The sequence below is a fragment of the Pristiophorus japonicus genome, chromosome 11 (genome assembly GCF_044704955.1).
Source record: "Pristiophorus japonicus isolate sPriJap1 chromosome 11, sPriJap1.hap1, whole genome shotgun sequence".
Lineage (NCBI taxonomy): Eukaryota > Metazoa > Chordata > Chondrichthyes > Pristiophoridae > Pristiophorus > Pristiophorus japonicus.
In genome coordinates this window covers 70,399,955-70,424,000 of record NC_091987.1, presented here as the reverse complement: position 1 = coordinate 70,424,000, position 24,046 = coordinate 70,399,955, and the positions used below count along the sequence as shown (strand labels likewise).

General features: G+C 42.3%; 1 protein-coding gene across 7 annotated transcripts in view; it reads left to right on the top strand.

Annotated features, from left to right (window-relative positions):
- Positions 1–24,046, top strand: part of tent5c (terminal nucleotidyltransferase 5C) — a 48,957-nt gene that overhangs the window by 301 nt on the left and 24,610 nt on the right. The window contains exons 1-3 of one of the 7 annotated variants that reach the window (XM_070893501.1): positions 152–410; positions 14,103–14,206; positions 17,809–17,908. The exons of 1 other annotated variant lie outside the window; for it this stretch is intronic. The gene's annotated coding sequence lies outside the window, so the exon portion shown is untranslated. Of the gene's footprint in view, positions 1–104; positions 129–151; positions 411–14,102; positions 14,207–17,808; positions 17,909–24,046 lie in introns of those variants that run through there. 5 more of the 7 variants (XM_070893502.1, XM_070893505.1, XM_070893503.1 and 2 more) reach the window with 5 other exon arrangements.

Here is a 24,046-nt window from a genome sequence, read left to right as displayed (position 1 = left end):
AGGCAACGCCACCATTAATACGCTGAATCAGCAAATACTATTTTTACACACTGACAGATAAGGACACCAACACCTAATTTATACCTATAGAGACTTGAATCTATATATAATGGATATGCTTAAATAAGGTAACGTTAATTAGCAACTTCCAGTAGAACTGCTAGCTATTGCTTTGCGTTTTGGAAAGCATATGTAGTAGCGCCGTGTATCTCGTTAGACTTGACAGAATAAATTGAAATTGTTCCTAGACTATAGATAAATAAAATTATCTTGTAAGTCATGGCATTCGGAGGGCGAAGAGCAGGTTAGACAGAGCTGTGACTCAGTTGCAGGGCCCTGTTCACTTTCTGTACAATTCTAGTAGATTTTGTGAATGGTGAAGATGATCGGTACAGTATCCACCCAGTCTGGTAAGGACTGTAATCCAACTGACGTTTTTATTTTTCTGCAAGACATGTTTATTAAGCCGAAATATGTAAAGTGGATACCAAGTTCTAAAGCTTTACTTCCGTACGAAGTAGTTTTAAAATTATTTTGTAGAGATGTGAGTCTACACGCTCTTAATATATTTTTGCTTCGAGTTTTTTTTATGTATTCTGTATATTTCAATTATTAGGCGTATACATTACTGGCACAAGAGCGAACGCTGCTGATTAATACTTGAACGCCGCTTTTAAAGATTTATTATGCGCAAACTGATGTCGGTGACAGATTTATTGAAAAGAACACACCGTTCTACAAAATGTTAACAACAAAGTGAAATTAAAGAACATGTCTGGGGTCTGTTCCTGTTACAGCACCTTGGATTGCGAACAAAACGACTCCTAACTTAAAATAGTGCATGATGTGTGTGATATGGGAATGTAACATAAATCTTTCAAAGGAACTTGGAGTTACAGTTTGGTTCTTGCAAGGAAGTGCCGAGGGAACTTGGGCTTGTGTGTGCACGCGCACTTACTTGACCCGTTAAGAACCGAAAGATTTTTCTTCAAAGAGTGTACAATATTAATCGAAGACTCAATATGAAAGGGGGAAATAGCAACTGGTTGGACCTACATATTGATACAGAGCTCGTTGTGAATGCTGCATGGATTCGCGGAACTGTCGTGATTATTGTCTGCGTTCCACACCTAGCCATTAATACTCCATTCAAGCAAAGAATTCGTGAACTCCACATGTATTTACGTCAAAGAGTAAAAACGAGGAAAATTGAAATCTCGAATCACATCAAAAACGCTACTTTGGTAAATCTTTGAAACACACGAGGAATGAAAGTACTTTGGGATCTGTGTGTACAGTATGAAATGTAAAACTATATGAAAAAGGAAAGATCCTTTACAAATCTGATTAGCAAGACAAGAACATTCTGTAACAGCAGAGGGACTTGGACGGCGAAACCAATCTCTTAAAATCGAGAAGGCTGAGTGCAGCCTGCTGGCGACAGAAAGTAATACATGAAATAGCAAATACTTTCTCATTATGTACCGCCAACAGGGGATAAACTGATAGCGCTTTTTACTTAATGCTTCAGCGAGCATATAATTTAAAAGACATTTAACAAATAATTTAAAAACTTACTTGGGAGAACACCCATTGAGAGTAGCTGAGTTGTTTTATAATTGTAAAGACATAAATGTCTCGAGACATGCATATGTTTGAGAAGGCAGAGGAAGCAGCCTTTGTATGCCTTTAGGAAAAAGAAAGACTTGCATTTATATAGCGCCTTTCACGACCACTGGGTGTCTCAAAGTGCTTTACAGCCAATGCAGTACATTTGGAATGTAATTGTTGTAATGTGGGAAACGCGGCAGCCACAAGCTCCAACAAACAGCAATGTGGTAATGACCAGATAATTTGGCCAAAAATTGCAGCCTCGCCGGGTCCGTACAGAGTGCACCTCACCCGGCAAGGCCTGCGAAAAGCCGGTTCTCTGGGAGCGATGCGCATGCGCCGAGAACGGGCTTTTCCGTCTGTCAAGATTTCTTCTGACAGAATCTAGCATCCCCAGGAGAAGGACATCCGTGCGGCAGTGATTGGGCTATCTGCCCATCTCTTGCCCAGCGAATGTCCTTCAAACTTTTACGACTGGTAAAAGCAGGCATATAGTCTACTTTTACCAACGTAACACTTTTAAAACATATAAAAATTAACTTTAATCATTCATTTTTATATTAAAAACCCTGTCCATTAAGGTAAGTTTACTTTTAACCATATTAAAACACATTAAAAACATTTCCAAAAAATATTTTTTCTTTCTAAAACATTTAATTAGATTTAATTTCAATTAATTTTAAATATGTGAGGTGTTTTTTTATTTATTATGCTGTGTTTCTTGTTTTAGGAGAGTTTTCTCATTGATAGTAATGGGAACTCGTAAAAATGGAGTTCCCATTATTATCAATGAGAATACTAGCTAGTGATTGGTGGTCCAGGCCCACGTGACTCCAGCATTTCCGTACGTACGGGAAATTCATCTTCCCGTACGCCACACAGCGAATGGAGGCCTCGCACCGGAATCCTACATTCCTCCGGGACCCCTAGGTATTTTCGTTTAAAAATTTTGGGTCGGAGGCGATCATCCGAAGGAAGCCTCTGACCGCAATTTTCCCTCCAATCTGTTTTTGTTATGTTGATTGAGGGATAAATATTGTCCAGGATACCGGGGATAACACCCCTGCTCTTCTTCGAAATAGTGCCATAGGATTATTTACGTCCATCTGAGGGAGCAGACGGGGCCTCGGTTTAATGTTTCATCTGAAAGACGCACCTCCGACAGTGCAGCACTCCTTCAGTACTGCCCTGGAGTGTCTGCCTAGATTTATGTGCTCAAATCCCTGGAGTGGGACTTGAATCCACAACCTTCTGACTCAGAGGTGAGAGTGCTACCAACTGAGCCACAGCTGACAAGATAATTACCAATAAGGTAGGCCATTTGGCCCATCATAATTCATCAAGAAAGATTCTAATGTTCTCCAATTGTTTCTTATATGGTTTGAGTTTTTGTGTCTATTACTCTTTCTGGATATATAGATCATTCTTTGTGTGAAGAAGAATTTCCTGATATCAAACTTAAAATTACATTTTACTAGTTTGAACCCATGTCCCTTAGTTCTACTACTGTTTAATGTAAAGTGATTTTTTTGGTTAACTTTTTCGATATCCTTAACTATCTTATACCTCTAAATGCCACCTTTAAGATCTCAATTTTAGGCTGAAAAGCCCAAGTTTCACCAATCTATTGGTAGAGCTCAGACTCCTGGCACCAAGGCTCAGACTTGTGGTCCTGCATGCTTGATTACATAGAAACATAGAAAATAGGTGCAGGAGCAGGCCATTCAGCCCTTCGAGCCTGCACCACCATTCAATATGATCATGGCTGATCATGCAGCTTCCGTACCCCACTCCTGCCTTCTCTCCATACCCCCTGATCCCTTTAGCTGTAAGGGCCACATCTAACTCCCTTTTGAATATGTCCAACGAACTGGACTCAACAACTTTCTGTGGTAGAGAATTTCATAGGTTCACAATTCTCTGGGTGAAAAAGTTTCTCCTCAACTCGGTCCTAGGTGGCTTACCCCTTATCCTTAGACTGTGACCCCTGGTTCTGGACTTCCCCAACATCGGGAGCATTCTTCCTGTATCTAACCTGTCCAATCACATCAGAATTTTATATGCTTCTATGAGATCCCCTCTCATTCTTCTAAATTCCAATGAATATAAGCCTAGTCGATCCAGTCTTTCTTCATATGTCAATCTTGCCATCCTGGGAATCAGTCTGGTGAATTAGTCGCTGCACTCCCTCAATAGCAAGAATGTCCTTCCTCAGATTAGGAGACCAAAACTGCACACAATACTCAAGGAATGGTCTCACCAAGGCCCTGTACAACTGCAGTAAGACCTCCCTGTTCCTGTACTCAAATCCTCTCGCTATGAAGGCCAACATGCCATTTGCTTTCTTTACTGCTTGCTGTACCTGCATGCCTACTTTCAATGACTGATGTACCATGACAACCAGGTCTCGTTGCACCTCCCCTTTTACTAATCTGTCACCATTCAGATAATAATCTGCCTTCCTGTTTTGCCATCAAAGTGGATAACCTCACATTTATCCACATTATACTGCATCTGCCATGCATTTGCCCACTCACCTAACCTGTCGAAGTCAGCCTGCAGTCTCTTAGCATCCTCCTCACAGCTCACACTGCCACCCAGCTTAGTGTCATTTGCAAACTTGGAGATATTACATTTAAATTCTTTGTCTAAATCATTAATATATATTGTAAATATCTGGGGTCCCAGCACTGAACCTTGCGGTACCCCATTAGTCACTGCCTGCCATTCTGAAAAGGACCTGTTTATTCCCACTCTTTGCTTCCTGTGTGCCAACCAGTTCTCTATCCATGTCAATACATTATCCCCAATACCACGTGCCTTAATTTTGCACACGAATCTCTTGTGTGGGACCTTGTCAAAAGCCTTTTGAAAGTCCACTGGTTCTCCCTTATCCACACTACTAGTTACATCCTGAAAAAATTCTAGAAGATTTGTCAAGCATGATTTCCCTTCCATAAATCCATGCTGACTTGGACCGATCCTGTCACTGCTTTCCAAATGCGCTGCTTTTACATCTTTAATAATTGATTCCAGCATTTTCCCCACTTCCGATATCAGGCTAACCAGTCTATAATTCCCTGTTTTCTCTCTCCCTCCTTTTTTAAAAAGTGGTGTTACATTAGCTACCCTCCAATCCATAGGAACTGATCCAGAGTCCATGGAATGTTGGAAAATGACCACCAATGCATCCACTATTTCTAGGGCCACTTCCTTAAGTCCTCTGGGATGCAGACTATCAGGCCTTGGGGATTTATCGGCCTTCAATCCCATCAATTTCCTTAACACCATTTCCTGACTAATAAGGATTTCTCTCAGTTCCTTCAGATCCTCCTTCTCGCTAGACCTCGGTCCCCTAGTATTTTCGGGAGTTTATTCGTGTTTTCCTTAGTGAAGACAGAACCAAAGTATTTGTTCAATTGGTCTGCCATTTCCTTGTTCCCTATTATGAGTTCACCTGATTCTGACTGCAAGGCCCTCTCTTGTTCTCAATCAGATATGGATACAGTATTCAAGATGGGTTTTAAATAGAGCATGGCACAGTTTGATCCTTTTACTCATATCCTATAGTATTGGCTATGTTGATTGTTGCCCTGTATTGGTTGGACTTGTTTACTGTGAAGCCTATTAAGACTTCCAAGACTCTTTCAGCTTTATCCTTAGATATTTGGACACCTTTCAAGATGAGAGTATGTGTGTCGTCTAATTTTCATTCCTGTGTGTCCTGTTTTACACTTGTAAGAACATAAGAACTAGGAGCAAGAGTAGGCCATACAGCCCCTCGAGCCTGCTCTGCCATTCAATAAGATCATGGCTGATCTGGTCTTGGCCTCAACTCCACTTTCCTGCCTGTTCCCTATAACCCTTGACTCCCCTATAGTTCAAGAATCTGTCTATCTCAGCTTTGAATACATTCAATGAATCAGCCTCCACAGCTCTCTGGGGTAGAGAATTCCAAAGATTCACAGCCTTCTGAGAGAAGAAATTCCTCCTCATCATTTTAAATGGGCGACCCCTTATTCTGAAACTATGCCTCCTGGTTTTAGATTCCCCCACATGGGGAAGCATCCTCTCAGCATCTACTCTGTCAAGCCCCTTCAGAATCTTACATGTTCCAATAAAATCGCCTCTTATTATTCTCAAATTTCAATGTGTACAGGCCCAACCTGCTCAATCTTTCCTCCATAAGACAACTCCTTCTTCCCAGGAATCAACCTAATGAACCTTCTCTGAACTGTCTCCAATGCAAGTATATCCCTCCTTAAATAAGGGGACCAAAACTGTACAAGGTACTCTAGGTGTGGTCTCACCAATGCCCTGTAAAGTTGCAGCAAGACTTCCCCATTTTTATACTCCATCCCCCTTGCAATAAAGCCAACATTCCATTTGCATTCCTAATTACTTGATGTACCAGCATGAAAACTTCATGTACGAGGACACCCAGATCCCTCTGTAATGCAGCATTCTGTAGGCTCTCTCCATTTAAATAATATTTTGCTTTTCTAGTTTTCCTACCAAAGTGGATAACCACACATTTTTGCATATTAAACTACATCTGCCAAATTTTTGCTCACTCACTTAACCTATCTATATCCCTTTGCAGACTCTTTGTGTCCTCCTCACAACTTGCTTTCCCACCTATCTTTGTATCAACAAATTTGGATACAATACACTTGGTCCCTTCATCCAAGTCATCAATATAGATTGTAAATAGTTGAGCCCCAGCACTGACCCCTGTGGCACCCCACTAGTTAAGGTTTGCCAACCTGAAAATGACCCATTTATCCTGACTCTCTGTTTTCTGTTAGTTAGCCAATCCTCTATCCATGCTAATACATTACCCCCAACACCATGAGCACTTACCTTGTGTAGTAAGCTTTTATGTGGCACCTTATCGAATGCCTTTTGGAAATCCAAATACACTACATTTACTGGTTCCCCTTTATCCACCCTGCTTGTTACATCCTCAAAGAACTCTAATAAATTTGTCAAATACGATTTACCTTTCATAAAATAAAGTTGACTCTGCTTGATAGTATTTTGATTTTCAAACTGTCCTACTATTACTTCCTTAATAATGGATTCCAGCATTTCCAAAAGACAAATGTTAGACGAACTGGTCTATAGGTTCCTGCTTTCTGTCTTCCTCCTTTCTTGAATAGGGGCGTTACATTTGCGATTTCCAATCTGCTAGGACCTTTCCAGAATCTAGAGAATTTTGGAAGATTACAACAAATGCATTCATTATGTCTTTTAAGACCCCAGGGGACTTGTCAGCCTTTAGTCCCATTATTTTGCCTAGTACTTTTTCTCATTACATTCCATCGGTCATTGTTCTTCCCACTTAGGTATCTTGTCAAACTCATTCAAATTCCTATACTACCTGTTCCAATTTCACTGCCCCATCTAGTTGGTGCCATTTGAAAATTTGCATTGCATTTCTGCATTCAGGTTTCTTGTAGTCCTGAAATACTACATTCATGCCCGTCAGCACAGCAGCAATGATGGGGCCGAATCAATTCACTCCCTTGTCGGATCTGAACTAGCCTGGCTGCTTCAGGCACCTGTACCCCTGAAGCACACCACCGAGTACTTCCTGTCACCACACAATGACATAATCAAACTCCGCCAACAAGTACTCCTTGCTTCTTACTCTTCAGCCAGTGTCTGATCCGTTGCCAGGATTTACCCCGAATCCCCACAGCTTTGAGTTTAACTTTTAGCCTAGTTGTGTGGAACTTAGCAAAGCCTTTTGGAAGTCCAGGTCATAGGGCTTACCATGGCCCTCGCGAGTTGTCACTTCCTAAAGTGAAAAAGGCAGGATCTTCCCCTTCCAAATCCATGCTGATTGTTGTCACCTCAATTATTGTTGTACAGAGGATCCTTAAATTCAATCAATTCCATTATTTTACATTTCCAAATGACATTCCGGGATCCAATTTAAAATTAGCAGAATAAATTGAGGGCTCGAGCGGTAGGGGCTATTTCAAAACTGAACTATGTTTTCCTTAAATGACCAAACTGTGATTTGCATTGCAACTGGGTGAGTTGTACACTGAGCCTGACCAATTAAGATACATGAATTTGTTTCTTGGTATTTGGAAACCAAGCTCGCAGTATGTTCTAGTTTTGCCACATTCCTAAGGTCTGATATATAAAGGGGCTGCAAGGGGGGTCAAAACTAAAAATCATGATTTAAAAACTAGTATTAAAACACTCTACCTAAATGCACGCAGCATTCGAAATAAAGTAAATGAGTTGACGGCACAAATCATTACAAATGGGTATGATTTGGTGGCCTTTACAGAAACGTGGTTGCAGGGTGGCCAAGACTGGGAATTAAACATACAGGGGTATCTGACAATTCGGAAAGATAGACAAGAAGGGAAAGGAGGTGGGGTAGCTCTGTTAATGAAGGATGATATCAGGGCAGTTGTGAGAGACGATATTGGCTCCAATGAGCAAAATGTTGAATCATTGTGGGTGGAGATCAGAGATAGTAAGGGGAAAAAGTCACTGGTGGGCGTAGTTTATAGGCCCCCAAATAATAACTTCACGGTGGGGTGGGCAATAATCAAGGGAATAATGGAGGCATGTGAAAAAGGAACGGTAGTAATCATGGGGGATTTTAACCTACATATCGATTGGTCAAATCAAATCGCACAGTGTAGCCTGGAGGAGGAATTCATAGAATGCATACGGGATTGTTTCTTAGAACAGTATGTTACAGAACCTACAAGGGGGCAAGCTATCTTAGATCTGGTCCGTGTAATGAGACAGGAATAATAAACGATCTCCTAGTAAAAGATCCTCTCGGAATGAGTGATCACAATATGGTTGAATTTGTAATACAGATTGAGGGTGAGGAAGTAGTGTCTCAAACGAGCGTACTATGCTTAAACAAAGGGGACTACAGTGGGATGAGGGCAGAGTTGGCTAAAGTAGACTTGAAACACTGATTAAATGGTGGCACACTTGAGGAACAGTGGAGGACTTTTAAGGAGCTCTTTCATAGTGCTCAACAAAAATATATTCCAGTGAAAAAGAAGGGCGGTAAGAGAAGGGATAACCAGTCGTGGATAACCAAAGAAATAAAGGAGAGTATCAAATTAAAAACCAATGTGTATAAGATGGCCAAGGTTAGTGGGAAAATAGAAGATTGGGAAAATTTTAAACAACAGCAAAGAATGACTATGAAAGCAATAAAGAAAGGAAAGATAGATTTCGAAGGTAAACTTGCGCAAAACATAAAAACGGATAGTAAAAGCTTTTACAGATATATAAAACGGAAAAGAGTGACTAAAGTAAATGTTGGTCCCTTAGAAGATGAGAAGGGGGATTTAATAATGGGAAATGTGGAAATGGCTGAGACCTTAAACAATTATTTTGCTTCGGTCTTCACAGTGGAAGACACAAAAACCATGCCAAAAATTGTTGGTCACAGGAATGTGGGAAGGGAGGACCTTGAGACAATCACTATCACTAGGGGGGTAGTGCTGGACAGGCTAATGGGACTCAAGGTAGACAAGTCCCCTGGTCCTGATGAAATGCATCCCAGGGTATTAAAAGAGATGGCGGAAGTTATAGCAGATGCATTCGTTATAATCTACCAAAATTCTCTGGACTCTGGGGAGGTACCAGCGGATTGGAAAGTAGCTAATGTAACGCCTCTGTTTAAAAAAGGGGGCAGACAAAAGGCAGGTAACTATAGGCCGGTTAGTTTAACATCTGTAGTGGGGAAAATGCTTGAAACTATCATTAAGGAAGAAATAGCGGGACATCTAGATAGGAATAGTGCAATCAAGCAGACACAGCATGGATTCATGAAGGGGAAATCATGTTTAACTAATTTACTGGAATTCTTTGAGGATATAACAAACATGGTGGATAGAGGTGTACCGATGGATGTGGTGTATTTAGATTTTCAAAAGGTGCCACATAAAAGGTTACTGCAGAAGATAAAGGTACGCGGAGTCAGAGGAAATGTATTAGCATGAATAGAGAATTGGCTGGCTAACAGAAAGCAGAGGGTCGGGATAAATGGGTCCTTTTCGGGTTGGAAATCGGTGGTTAGTGATGTGCCACAGGGATCGGTGCTGGGACCACAACTGTTTACAATATACATAGATGACCTGGAAGAGGGGACAGAGTATAGTGCAACAAAATTAGCAGATGACACAAAGATTAGTGGGAAAGCGGGTTGTGTAGAGGACACAGAGAGACTGCTAAGAGATTTGGATAGGTTAAGCGAATGGGCTAAGGTTTGGCAGATGGAATACAATGTCAGAAAGTGTGAGGTCATCCACCTTGGGAAAAAAAACAGTAAAAGGGAATATTATTTGAATGGGGAGAAATTATAACATGCTGCAGTGCAGAGGGATCTGGGGGTCCTTGTGCATGAATCCCAAAAAGTTAGTTTGCAGGTGCAGCAGGTAATCAGGAAGGCAAATGGAATGTTGGCCTTCATTGCGAGAGGGATGGAGTACAAAAGCAGGGAGGTCCTTCTGCAACTGTATAGGGTATTGGTGAGGCTGCACCTGGAGTACTGCGTGCAGTTTTGGTCACCTTACTTAAGGAAGGATATACTAGCTTTGGAGGGGGTACAGAGATGATTCACTAGGCTGATTCCGGAGATGAGGGGGTTACCTTATGATGATAGATTGAGTAGACTGGGTCTTTATTCGTTGGAGTTCAGAAGGATGAGGGGTGATCTTATAGAAACATTTAAAATAATGAAAGGGATAGAGGCAGAGAGATTGTTTCCACTGGTCAGGGAGACTAGAACTAGGGGGCACAGCCTCAAAATACGGGGGAGCCAATTTAAAACCGAGTTGAGAAGGAATTTCTTCTCCCAGAGAGTTGTGAATCTGTGGAATTCTCTGCCCAAGGAAGCAGTTGAGGCTAGCTCATTGAATGTATTCAAGTCTCAGATCGATAGATTTTTAAGCAATAAGGGAATTAAGGGTTATGGGGAGCGGGCGGGTAAGTGGAGCTGAGTCCACGGCCAGATCAGCCATGATCTTGTTGAATGGCGGAGCAGTCTCGAGGGGCTAGATGGCCTACTCCTGTTCCTAATTCTTATGTTCTTATGTTCTTATGATACTCACAGCACTGGGGTTCCTGTAGGACCAGATATAATGTTAACTGCAACTTTGGATAAATCTCTCATTTTTGCTTCCTTTTTACACAAACATTGGAGGAGAGAGAACGAAAGGTCGGCCGCACAAGCCCGAGCCATTCCCTGGGCTCCGATTTGCCATTTATTTTCCCTTTCTCTCTACCCTTCGGTTTGTTTTTTGCTTCAGATACTATCCTTTCAATAAGATCTATATGTTATTTTGGAACTAAAGAATTTCAAAAGTACTCTAAACTTTACAAATGTTCTATTGAGTATTAAAACTCATCAATCCTTCAATTTCACTAGCACTATGGGAGGGGAACCTGGATCAAGGTATGAAGTTAAGTGTCAGTTTCTTAATTCGATTTCTTCTCTCTCTATTTCCCCCCTCAAGCTGACAACATGACTTTTTATTACATAGCCTCATAGCCTCACACCTTTGGGCATGTTGTTTAAATGTCTTTTGACGTATCCCTACAGCTTTGGTGCGCAGAGCCTCTCCTAGTCCACGGATATCCGGGCAAATTCATTAAAATACAGGATGAGGGACTTCACACTTAGTATTTTGGATTGTTTTTTATTGTGTTTTCTGGATTGGAACCAAAGTTTCATTGAAGAAAAAAAAACAGCTGTTCTGCTGAAACTGCTCCAATATATTGTAACGTGTAATAAAAACAGTGTCAGGCAGCATCTGTGGAGAGGAAGCAGAGTTAACATTTCAGGTCGACGACCCTTCGTCAGAACTGGAGAGTGTTCGGAAAGAACACATTGTTAACAAGCACTGAAAGGGGGAGGGGAAGAAAGAACAAAAGGGAAGGTCTTTGAAAGGGTGGAAGGCAGGAGAGATTAGAGAGACAAAAGTACTTCTTTCAATTTAGTATACTGTATTCGCTGCTCATGATGTAGTCTCCTCTACATTGGGGAGACCAAACGTAGATTCGGTGACCGCTTTGCGGAGCACTTCCGTTCAGTCCGCAAGTTTGACCCTGAGCTTCCAGTCGCCTGTCACTTTAATTCCCCACTCCACTCTCATTCTGACCTCTCCATCCTCAGTCTCCTAAACTGTTCCAATGAAGCTCAACGCAAGCTCAAGGAACAGCGCCTCATCTTTCGTTTAGGCACTTTACAACCTTCTGGACTCAACATAAGAACATAAGAATTAGGAACAGGAGTAGGCCATCTAGCCTCTCGAGCCTGCTCCGGCATTCAATAAGATCATGGCTGATCTGGTCGTGGATTCAGCTCCACTTACCCGCCCTTTCCCCGTAACCCTTAATTCCCTTATTGGTTAAAAATCTATCTATCTTTGACTTGAAAACATTCAATGAGCTAGCCTCAACTGCTTCCTTGGGCAGAGAATTCCACAGATTCACACCCTCTGGGAGAAGAAATTCTTTCTCAACTCGGTTTTAAAATTGGCTCCTACGTATTTTGAGGCTGTGCCCCCTAGTTCTAGTCTCCTCTACCAATGGAAACAACCTCTCTGCCTCTATCTTGTCTATCCCTTTCATGATTTTAAATGTGTCTATAAGATCACCCCTCATCCTTCTGAACTCCAAGGAGTAAAGACCCAGTCTACTCAATCTATCATCATAAGGTCACCCCCTCATTTCTGGAATCAGCCTAGTGAATCGTCTCTGTACCCCTTCCAAAGCTAGTATATCCTTCCTTAAGTAAGGTGACCAAAACTGCACGCAGTACTCCAGGTGCGGCCTTACCAATACCTTATACAGTTGCAGCAACACCTCCCTGCTTTTGTACTCCATCCCTCTCGCAATGAAGGCCAACATTCCATTTGCCTTCCTGATTACCTGCTGCACCTGCAAACTAACCTTTTGGGATTCATGCACAAGGACCCCTAGGTCCCTCTGCACCACAGCATGTTGTAATTTCTCCCCATTCAAATAATATTCCCTTTTACTGTTTTTTTTCCCAAGGTGGATGACCTCGCACTTTCCGACATTGTATTCCATCTGCCAAACCTTAGCCCATTCGCTTAACCTATCCAAATCTCCTTGCAGCCTCTCTGAGTCCTCTACACAACCCGCTTTCCCACTAATCTTTGTGTCATCTGCTAATTTTGTTGCACTATACTCTGTCCCCTCTTCCAGGTCATCTATGTATATTGTAAACAGTTGTGGTCCCAGCACCGATCCCTGTGGCACATCACTAACCACCGATTTCCAACCCGAAAAGGATCCATTTATCCCGACCCTCTGCTTTCTGTTAGCCAGCCAATTCTCTATTCATGCTAATACATTTCCTCTGACTCCGCGTACCTTTATCTTCTGCAGTAATCTTTTATGTGGCACCTTTTGAAAATCTAAATACACCACATCCATCGGTACACCTCTATCCACCATGTTTGTTATATCCTCAAAGAATTCCAGTAAATTAGTTAAACATGATTTCCCCTTCATGAATCCATGCTGTGTCTGCTTGATTGCACTATTCCTATCTAGATGTCCCGCTATTTCTTCCTTAATGATAGTTTCAAGCATTTTCCCCACTACAGATGTTAAACTAACCGGCCTATAGTTACCTGCCTTTTGTCTGCCCCCTTTTTTAAACAGAGGCGTTACATTAGCTACTTTCCAATCCGCTGGTACCTCCCCAGAGTCCAGAGAATTTTGGTAGATTATAACGAATGCATCTGCTATAACTTCCGCCATCTCTTTTAATACCCTGGGATGCATTTCATCAGGACCAGGGGACTTGTCTACCTTGAGTCCCATTAGCCTGTCGAGTTCAACAATTTCAGAGCGTAACCGCTGCCAATCCTTGGCTCTCTTTCTTCCCCCTACCCGAGCCTGTTTATTTTTTTCTCCTTGTCTCTAATGGCAGCTGGTCATTATTCCGCCATCTTGACTAATGTTTTTCTATCTCCTGGCATTACCATTTCAATTCGGCCCATCATCCCTTTTGTCTCTCTAATCTCTCCTGCCTTCCACCGTATCTCAGATCTTCCTTTTGTTCTTTCTTCCCCTCCCCCTTTCAATGCTTGTTAAGAATGTGTTCTTTCTGAACACTCTCCAGTTCTGATGAGAGAAATGTTAATTCTGCTTTCTCTCCTCAGAAGCTGCCTGACCCGCTGAGATTTCCAGCCTTTTCTGTTTTTATTCCATATTCCAGCATCCACAATATTTTGCTTTTGTATTATAATCTGTAACTGCATAAGGTGAAATACATTTAATGTCATTGGTACATTAAAATTATCAATATCAGAAGAAATAATGTATAGATTTGCATATTTACAAAATATTTTTTCTAATCAATGAAATTCAATGTTTCTCATCCAATTAGTATTTTCACTTAAGTAAATTATTTAATTATAAAACATTACAGGGTGATTATTGTCTCTTTCCACATCTAGGGTTGCCAACACTCCAGCATTCTCCTGGAGTCTCCAGGAATTAAAGATTGTTCACCCGGACACTGCTTGGAGGCACCCTGGGAGAAAAATCATTAAAATAAATTGTGTGTATTTTAATTTTCTTTGAAAACTTTTGTTTATTATAACAATATTGGTGAGTGAAAACAAGGTTGTATGACTGACAGTCAAGAATCATTCAAGTGTCTGTTCACTTTCCAAGACGTGTGGAAAGGTGTGCTGCGAGAATGGACATGTCGGGACACCAATGGTGGGACGATTGGAGGCGAGAGATCATGTGCTGAAACTTCCTGGAATATATCCAAACATTTGGCAACCCTACCACCTCACACACGCACATGCATCAGTACAGAATTGGAAACATTCCTAAACTCCAACAAAACTAAAATGACCTTATAGTTTGTATTATCACTTCAGCCCATTTGCTAGCAAGTATTCGCCAGTGTATCAGAGTTGAGGCAGTCACATTATGGTCTGAAATCATATTTCAAACTTAGGTATTATCATACTTTTGTAAAGATATAAACAACATAAGAATCTAAAGGATAATAGGGTATGCTGTGGCATGCAGTCATGCTGTATCATTATTAGAGACCATTATTAAGGAAGCAGTAGCGGGACATTTGGAAAAACATAATTCAATCAAGCAGAGTCAGCATGGTTTTATGAAAGGGAAATCATGTTTGACAAATTTGCTGGAATTCTTTGAGGATGTAATGAGCAGAGTTGATAAGGGGGAAACGAGTGGATGTGGTGTATTTGGATTTCTAAAAGGCATTCGATAAGGTGGCACATAAAAGATTACTGCACAAGATAAAAGTTCATGGGGTTGCGGGTAATATATTAGCATGGAAAGAGGATTGGCTAACTAGCAGAAAATAGAGTCGGGATAAATTAGTCATTTTCTGGTTGGCAAATAGTAACTAGTGGGGTGCCACAGGGATCAGTGCTGGGTCCTCAACTATTTACAATCTATATTAATGACTTGGATGAAGGGACCGAGTGTAATGTAGCCAAGTTTGTTGATGATACAAAGATGGGTAGGAAAGCAAATTGTGAGGAGGGCACAATTTTTGAGTGATAAGGGAGTAAAGGGTTTTGGGGAACGGGCAGGGAAGTGGAGCTGAGTCCATGATCATATCAGCCATGATGTTATTGAGTGGCGGAGCAGGCTCGAGGGGCCAAATGGTCTAATCCTGCTCCTATTTCTTATGTTCTTATGTTCTTTATCATAAAATAGTGGGATTACTCCAAGGACTCTCCAGATGGCGAGTTCTCAATTATAGTCTTGCTATTAGGGAGAGGGTCTGAGTAGAGGTGAGATAATTCCTACAAGCAGGAAATCAGAAGCTGGCAGTTTACAAGTAGCATTGGTCAGAGGCCTAGGAGAAATTGATTTGTCTGCTTTCCACATTAGCAACTTAACAAGAAACTTTTAAGCCCTCATTTATCAATTTGCTTCTTAACTATATAAATGCAATGTTATTATATATTTCCTATTCAGCAGAAATAATCACTATCTTTCCATTACTTTATTTATTTCTATCATAGTTTTATGAATATTAATCATATCACCTATCAATCTTCATTTTGACATACACAGTAATCCACTTACCTCAGTTTATCCTATATTAAATCTTGAAGTGTTTCGTTGCTTTTTCTTTACTCTTTCAAATGCAACAATTGTGTTTCGTAGGTATTGTGAATGTAATAATCTAAATATATCACAAATCTATTATATTTTAATAAAACAAGAACAAATACAACTATGTCGTGCCTTTAGCATCAAGAAAATGTCGTAAGGCACTTCACAAATAAGCATAAGGAAATGCATGCTGAGCCAAGAGAGATTATGTGGGGTGATCAAAAGCTAGGTCAAAGAAATGCATTTTGAGAATGTTTTTAAAAGTGGAAAAGGAGGTGGACAAATTTAGAAAGTGAGTTCCTGTAGTAGCAAGGTGGCTGAAGGCTCTGCCAAATGTTAGGGCAAAGGGAGTGAGGGGTGCAGAGGGGGTCAGAGAGGATAAGTGGAGTGTTTGCGAAAGGTTATAGGACTGGAGTAAATTGCAGAAACATTGAAGGATTTACAGATAAGTACAAGGAATTGAAATGTAATGTATTGTGGGATAGGAAGCCATTGTATCGGTGATGATGTGATGGGTAAATGGGACTTAGTGTGAGACATGTGTCAGAATTTTGAATAAGCTGGAGTTTATGGTGGGTAGAGGATGAACATAAGAACATAAGAAATAAAAGCAGGAGTAAGCCATATGGCAACTCAAGCCTGCTCCACTATTCAATAAGATCATGGCTGATCTTCTACCTCAACTCCACCTCCCTTCCCTATCCCCATAGCCATTGATTCCCTTGAAAGGCTGGTATGGAGAGTATTAGAATAGTTAAGTCTACAATAAAAAAAATTATGTATAAGGATGTCAGCAGCATTAGAGTATATAAGATGGAAGGTTGCAGATGTGGAAGTAAGTGGTCTTTATGATGGAAAAGATGTGCGATTTAAAGCTCAGTTCAGGGTCAAACAGAATACCAATGATGTGAATGATCTGGTTCAGCCTGACAGAGTGGCTAGGGTAGGGATAGAATCAGTGGCAATCCTGGGACTGAGATACTGCTTCTGGCCACTATTCAATCTAGAAATCAGAAACGTGTAGTACAGGTACAACATCCCGAATCTGGAATTCCGAAAACCGGACATTTTTGAGGCGGCCAAGATGGCGAGGGACGAGGACACCGGTAAAAAATGCAGCACCGGGGGGCCGCGGGCGGCGAGAATCGGTGGACGGTGAGGAGCGCCAACAGCAAGGTCCGAAATCAGGCAAAATCTAAAATCCGGCACGGACTCAGATCCGAGTTTGTCGGCTTTCAGATGTTTGTACTTTCAGATATTTGTATCCAATTTCAGGTGCCTAGGACTTGTTTCAAGGAATTAAATTGGAGCAAAACGATGGTATAGCAATAAAATATTGTCTAAAGATATATTTAACCTGATTGGTCCATATGGTTATTATTATGAAGAATTTTAGTAACTGTTGTTGACATCCAAGAGCAAACTATACCAGGTTTTATTTTCCTTAAAGTGATAACCTTAACTCGAATCCTTATGTTCCTTTGTATGGTGTCTAATTGGAAGGTCAACTGCTCTTTCGGTATTTGAAAATATGTTTAGCTCTAATACTGCTTTTGGCATTTACCTTGCTGTTTCTATCGCTAATCAGCATCCTTGTCATAGTGGGTGTTAGCCACAGAATAAAATTACACATCATTTGGTAATATATTTGCAATGCCACTTAGATAGGATGATTGACATGGGAAATTAAAATAATTACATACACGATTCAACGAAGAGCAGGGAGTTCTCCCGTTGACAAGGCTAACATTCTTCCCTCAATCAACACCACCAAAAAAATTATTACCTGGTTAATCATCTTACTTACTGTTTGTGGGGTGTCACATTTGCCTACATAACAGTGACTGCACATCAAAAGCAATTAATTGGTAGTGAAGTGCAGTGGGATGTCCTGAGGACTTGATAAGGCTCTGTATAAAAACAAGCTGCTTCTTTCTTAGCTGCTGAGCTTCTGTAGATTTCCTCTCGATGCAATATTGTTCACCAAGGCTATTTTTTGTCATCAGCTAACCTCGAATTTCTGCTATTAATCCTTTCATTTAGGTCATTTTTGTGGATTGTAGGAAGTGGAGGTCAAAGGATTGATTCTAGATTGAAGAAAAGTGTGAACAGCCACAAGTTATAATCACGCACTCACATAAAGGTATGTGATTGGTCAAATGTATATGTAAGCATCCATCTTTTGGATGGAACATTAAACTGAAGTCCCATCTGCCCTCACGTGGGGATATAAAAATCCCATGGCACTATTTGAAGAAGGGCAGGAGAGTTCTCCTGATGTTCTGGTGTCAGCTGTGGCTCAGTGGGTAGCACACTCGCCTCTGAGTCAGAAGGTTGTGGGTTCAAATTCCACTCCAGGGACTTGAGCACAAAAATCTAGGTTGACACTATAGTACAGTTATAAGGGAGTGCTGCACTGTCGGAGGTGCCATTTTTTGGATGAGACGTTAAACTGAGGTTCCGTCAGCTCTCTCACGTGGACGTAGAAAATCCCATGGCACTATTTCGAAGAAGAGCAGGGGAGTTATCCCCGGTATTCTGGCCAATATTTATCCTTCAATCAATATAACAAAAACAGTTTATCTGGTCGTTATCACATTGCTTTTTGTGGGAGTTGCTGTGCGCAAATTGGCTGCCGCGTTTACCAAATTACAACAGTGACTACACTGCAAAAGTACTTCATTGGCTGTAAAGTGCTTTGAGACATCCGGTGGTCATGAAAGGCGCTATATAAATGTAAATCTTTATTTTTTCTTTCTAACTTTCATCCCTCAACCAATACCCAAAGCAGATGATCTGGTCATTTATTTCATTGCTGTTTGAGGGACCCTGGTGTATGCAAATTGGCTGCTGTATTTCCTACATTGCAACAATGACTACTTAAGTACTTCTTTGGCTTTAACGTGCTTTGGGATGTACTGAGGTTGTGAACAGTGCTATATAAATGCAAGTCTTTCTTTTTTTCTTTTATATTGCTGGTGAGGTCTCAGAAGAGTGACTTAAGTGTATGAGTCTCCATGCAACCTTTGAAACTGGATCCCAGCATGTAGTGCATGCGTCTGCCCACACAATTGATTGCAATTATTAAGTTATTCGTTATGAGCATTTGCATACTGATGTCACAATACTGCATTATGAAACCATTACAAGGAAATGACACTGCAACTGGAACAGTATGTTTACTGGAGCCATGAAGACCAGTAGCAGTAAGGATAACCCACTGAAAATCAGTCTCCTTGATTGCCAGTCTTAACAAATCCAATAGGTTCAGGTTGGAGATGCTTCCAGCTGCAAAAGACCTGTATATTGGGAGCGAGTGGCATGAGCAGTATAAAGACAGCTACAGTCACATCAAAGTTTTTAACTTTCAGTTCATCTACTCACAATATCAATGTGTTACTACTTTTGATAAATAAAGCAAGAAAGTGACAGTTTGTACCAATTGGGAATTCAGTTTAAATCATGTTATTCACATTTTTTTCTTCCAAGTTTTCCCCCTCCCCTCTCCTCCTGAAGGCGTTGTCACCTGGTGGGGTCCCTCACCCAAGGGCCATTATTATTTCTGTGTGAGTTTAGACATAAATAGGCATTTTACATTTGGCGCTTCTATAGTTCAGCTCCTGATAGATCAACCTCCGTGTGCCAACTCCTTACATTTACATGGCCAAGAATGAGCTCTAGTAGAGTGACACTATGCCACAGAGTTGCAGGATCAAATTTGTACCTATGATTCTCCAAAGTTTTAAAATAGGAATCTTAATTGCATTGTCATGTGGAGTGCTGGGGGTTTGGGGGGAGGGGGTGGGGGGATGGGGGTTGGCGTGCTAAGGAAAGGCCAAGCAATTCCCACATGGAAAATGAAAGGATTCATCCTTGACTTTCTCCCAGTTTCATAGACAGGTGCTTTGAGAATACTGTTTGTAGTGGCCAGTGAGCAGATCAATCACTTAACCTCTCATTCAGAATAGTACTTGACCTGAAGAGACTAAAGAAAACCTTTTTTTTTAAAGTTGACTGTTAGATCTCTTCATTCTTAATGAGATTCGGGGTCCGGTGGTAGATTCAGGTGAACTTTATTGCAGCATGTATTCGTTACATCTTCAGATCTCCATTACAAAAATGTGGTTCTTGGTCAGCTTCATTTATGCAGTTTACATTAGTAGCGCACACCCACACCTCCCCCCCCCCACCCCCCGCATACTATTGGTCTGCAAGTCTGTGTTGTCATACTGTGATTGGCCTGCTGGTGCATGTACACAGTTTGACTGCCGACAGTGGTTTTCCCCTGTCACACTCAGCGAGCCATAGTTTGCCTATTCCCCATCAATCCCCCCTTTGATTCTTCCTTAAGTGAATCTGATCTGATAAGCAAACAATACATGCTCTTTCATTAAACATAACAAGCTCCAGTGCAGTGCAAAGAGGGCCTACAGGAATCCTTGAGGCGTCTTAGTTGTGGAGCTGTGGCCATAGTTGCTTGATTGTAGCAGCATCTGATCAACATAAACAAACAATACAACACTACAATAACAACAAAAAATAAAACCAGCCCTTGCATCACGGAGCCCGCTATCGAGCCCAACCATCCAGTTGCCCAATTCCACAAGGTGGGTGTTGGGGGCTGTTTAAGCTTTTCTACCTCCTTTTTAATATGTTCCGCCAAGTTGGTGATATCCTCGGAGCTATCTGGGATGTAGGTACAACATTCGTTTCCGATGAGGGCACAGGTACCACCTTTTTCAGCTAGGATAAAGTCAAGCACCATTCTATTCTGTAGGGCTGTTGGGTGAATGGCTACCATGTTGGCGCTTATTTTAGTTAGCGCGTCAGCAGTATCATTGGCTACCTTTTCCAGGACAGATGCCATATTGATAGACTCCCTTGCCAGTTTGGCAGTTCCATACCATGGGACCAGGATGGCCAAGAATCTCTCAGCCTCCGTGATGGCCCGTTTCACCCGCTGTTGATGAGGTGCCACTGGCAGGGAGGCGAATGACTGATGTAGGGTACAACATAACCCAAATAGCAAGATCCTATCCAAGATTCTGGCAGCCAGGGATAAGCCCTGTGGCTGCAAATAAAGCAGGTACCATTATAGGTGGTATAGCGAGCTACCGCCTCAGGATACCACTCTTGGGTGAAGTTCTTCTCGCCCGTAAGGTTCTAGAATGACAGAAAGCTGGTGTTAGCGCCAGGAGTTACATTGAAATACTGGGAACAATTACTGTACCCCATTTCTTGCCCTCCGGTTTGGTTTCTAATCAGACATACCGGCCCTTGTGGTCTTCCTATCCCTGAGGTGTTGGTGAGGACCAAGAACGGGGGCTTTAGGGTCCAGTTATAATTGGGCTGGTAACTCCCACAAAAGCGGTTTTTATAACCTGCCGAATTAAAGGCTTCACGGGTTTCCCTCATTTTCTTCTTTAATTCCTCCTTATTGGCCACATTATTTGGGAAGCGCCTTCTCTCTAACAGTCCGGAGAGGTACCAGTCCCTTACTTCTGATACATTACAGGGGATAGGTCTCAAGGGGATGCCTCCCTCTGAATGGATGGGTACATGCGCACATATCCAACAACTGGAGACATTGGCTTCCTTACGTAAAGGTGTTCACATGTAATTCCCTTTTCACTAACTTAGGTGTATAGGGTTGGATGGTCGAGGGTAGGCAGATGCCTAACATACATACAGACAGTATCATACTGAATTTAGGCATTTTGTCAAGAGTAAATGTCCTTATTAGATTAAAAGTTTCAGTCACTGGGTGCTTGTTTAGCGTGTGATGCGTGAATCCAAGCCTTCTTCCTTTGGACTTTAACAGCCGACTGGGTAGTCAGTAACACTTGGTAAGGTCCTTCCCACTTGGCACCCAGAGGTTCCTTATGTATTTTCTTCACATAGACTCAGACTCCTGGGACAATGTCATGTCCTCCTTCTGGTGGATCGCCCCAGGCTGTCGATACCTGTTGGGAAACAGAACTAATAACATTTGTTAGGTTTCGGCAGTATTCTAAGAATGTCACTCATCAAATGACAGTCTGCTTTTCGCAAATCAATGTTTCCTGGCAATGACATGGGTCTTCCTGTTATTACTTCAAATGGACTCAGACCTGTAGTTCTATTTGGGGTTGCCCTGACGCTACACAACACTATTGGTAGTGCCTGGGGCTTTGGAGTTCCCTCCTGGTGATATTTGGCAAGTCGTTGTTTCAGAGTTCGATTCATCCGTTCTACTTGCCCGGATGACTGTGGGTGATAAGGACAGTGTAAGTTCCACGTAATGTTCAGTAACCTACAAACTTCTTGGCAAACAGCAATCGTAAAATGGGTTCCTTGGTCGGAGTCAATACTATTCGGAACCCCCCCATCGGGGAATATAATCCTTGCACAGAACCTTGGCAGTGTGGGTAGCCATAGCCCTTCTGGTTGGGATGGCCTCTACCCATCTGGAGAATTGGTCGACGATCACCAGAACGTCGGTATACCCTTGACATGGAGGGAGAGATATATAATTGACCTGCAGGTCCTGGAATGTCCCGGCAGGGGCGGGGGGTCTTAGTTGGGGCATTACCGTCGTGGGTCCGGGATTATTTTTCTGGCAGATCACACAACGATCCGCTACCAGCTGGGCGTGTTTCTTAAACCCCCGACCCCACCAGCTTCTCTGAAACCGCGCCGTCATTTGTTGTGGAGCCAGGTGCCCCCATGAGTGGATCTGTTGAGCTAGAAAAGGCATCAGCGACTGAGGCGCCACCGGCTTATTGGTATCTCTTTGCCTCCACATGCCGTCTTCACATAGCTTCATTCCTGACTCCATCCATGTCCATTTTTCCTCCCGAGAACATTCTCCTTGCATTGTCTGTAGGTCCTGTGTCAGACCACGTACTTCCAATTTACATATTCGTGTCGGTTCTCCTGGGGAAGCGCCTTGGGATGCGGCTTCTTCGGCTGCTTGATCAGCTAGGGCATTCCCCTGTGCCTCCATGGTATTCTCCTTTGTATGGGCTTTACACTTTAAAATGGATACTTCCCGAGGTAATTGCATGGCTTCCAGTAGATCTCTGACCTCTGTTCCGTTCCGTATAGGTGTACCGGTGGTGGTAAGGAATCCTTTTTTCTGCCATAGCTGACCAAAGTCATGAATGACTCCGAAAGCATATCGTGAATCCGTATAGATATTGGCTGTCTGTCCTTCTGCTGTTCGGCATGCTTCCGACAAGGCTCGCAGTTCGGCATGCTAGGCTGATGTTCCCGTGGGCAGGCAGCCTTTCCCTACAATCTCATGTAAAGTTGTAACTGCCCACCCTGCTCTTTTGATGCCCTTCTCAACATAGGTGTAGCCGTCCACGAAGAGGATGATGTCTGGATTGAGCAGAGGTTCCTCCGCCACTAGGGCAGTCTCCTCTGTTTCTCTTAGAATTTCTACGCAGTCATGTTCCTCCCCATACTTTCCTTCCTCAGGCAGCAGGCCCATAGTTGCAGGGTTAACTGGGCTTGCTCGGACAATGTGGAGGTTGGGAGCTTCCAAAGCTGCTGTCCATCAAGTCCATCGAGCTGACGTCACCTGGGATACTCTATTCATAGACAGCAGGGTGTGCATGGTGTGAGGGCATTTGATAGTCCGTTTCTGGTCAAAGACTATGCCCGCCGTGACCATTACGGCTCGACAGGTGGCTTCCTTAGCCTTCAGGCAACTTCCCCATCCGAGGGCTACTGCATCTAATTTTGCCGAATAGTACCCAATAGATCTCAATTGATCCCCATGTTCCTGCGGCAGGATTGCTGTCATATATCCTCCTTTTTCATGGACAAACAGGGTAAATGGCTTCCCATTATTGGGGATCCCCAGAGCCAGTGCCGAACATAATGTGTTTTTGAGACTGGCAAAGGCTTTTTCTTGATCTTCCGTGAGGGTGATGGCTTCTTTTGATGCCCATTTTCCCTTTAAAAGGTCATTTAGCGGCTGGGCAAGCTGTGTGTATGAGTTGACCCAACTTCGGTTAAAGTTACACAAGCCCAAAAATGAACTGAGTTCCTGAATAGTAATGGGTTGTTTGGCGGTTCGAATGGCTTCAGTCCTGTCCTGGGTGAGTTCCCTGCTTCCTTCGGAGATATTTTGTCCCAGGTACACCACCTCTTTTTGATCTATTTGTGCTTTGTTGATGCTAGCCTTATGTCTCTTCTGATGGAGGTGGTGTTGTGTATCTGTAAAGCATGCACTCCCATGTTCCGCCACCAGGGAGCTCATCCCCTGAAGTCCCAAGGGATCCCAGCATCCCTT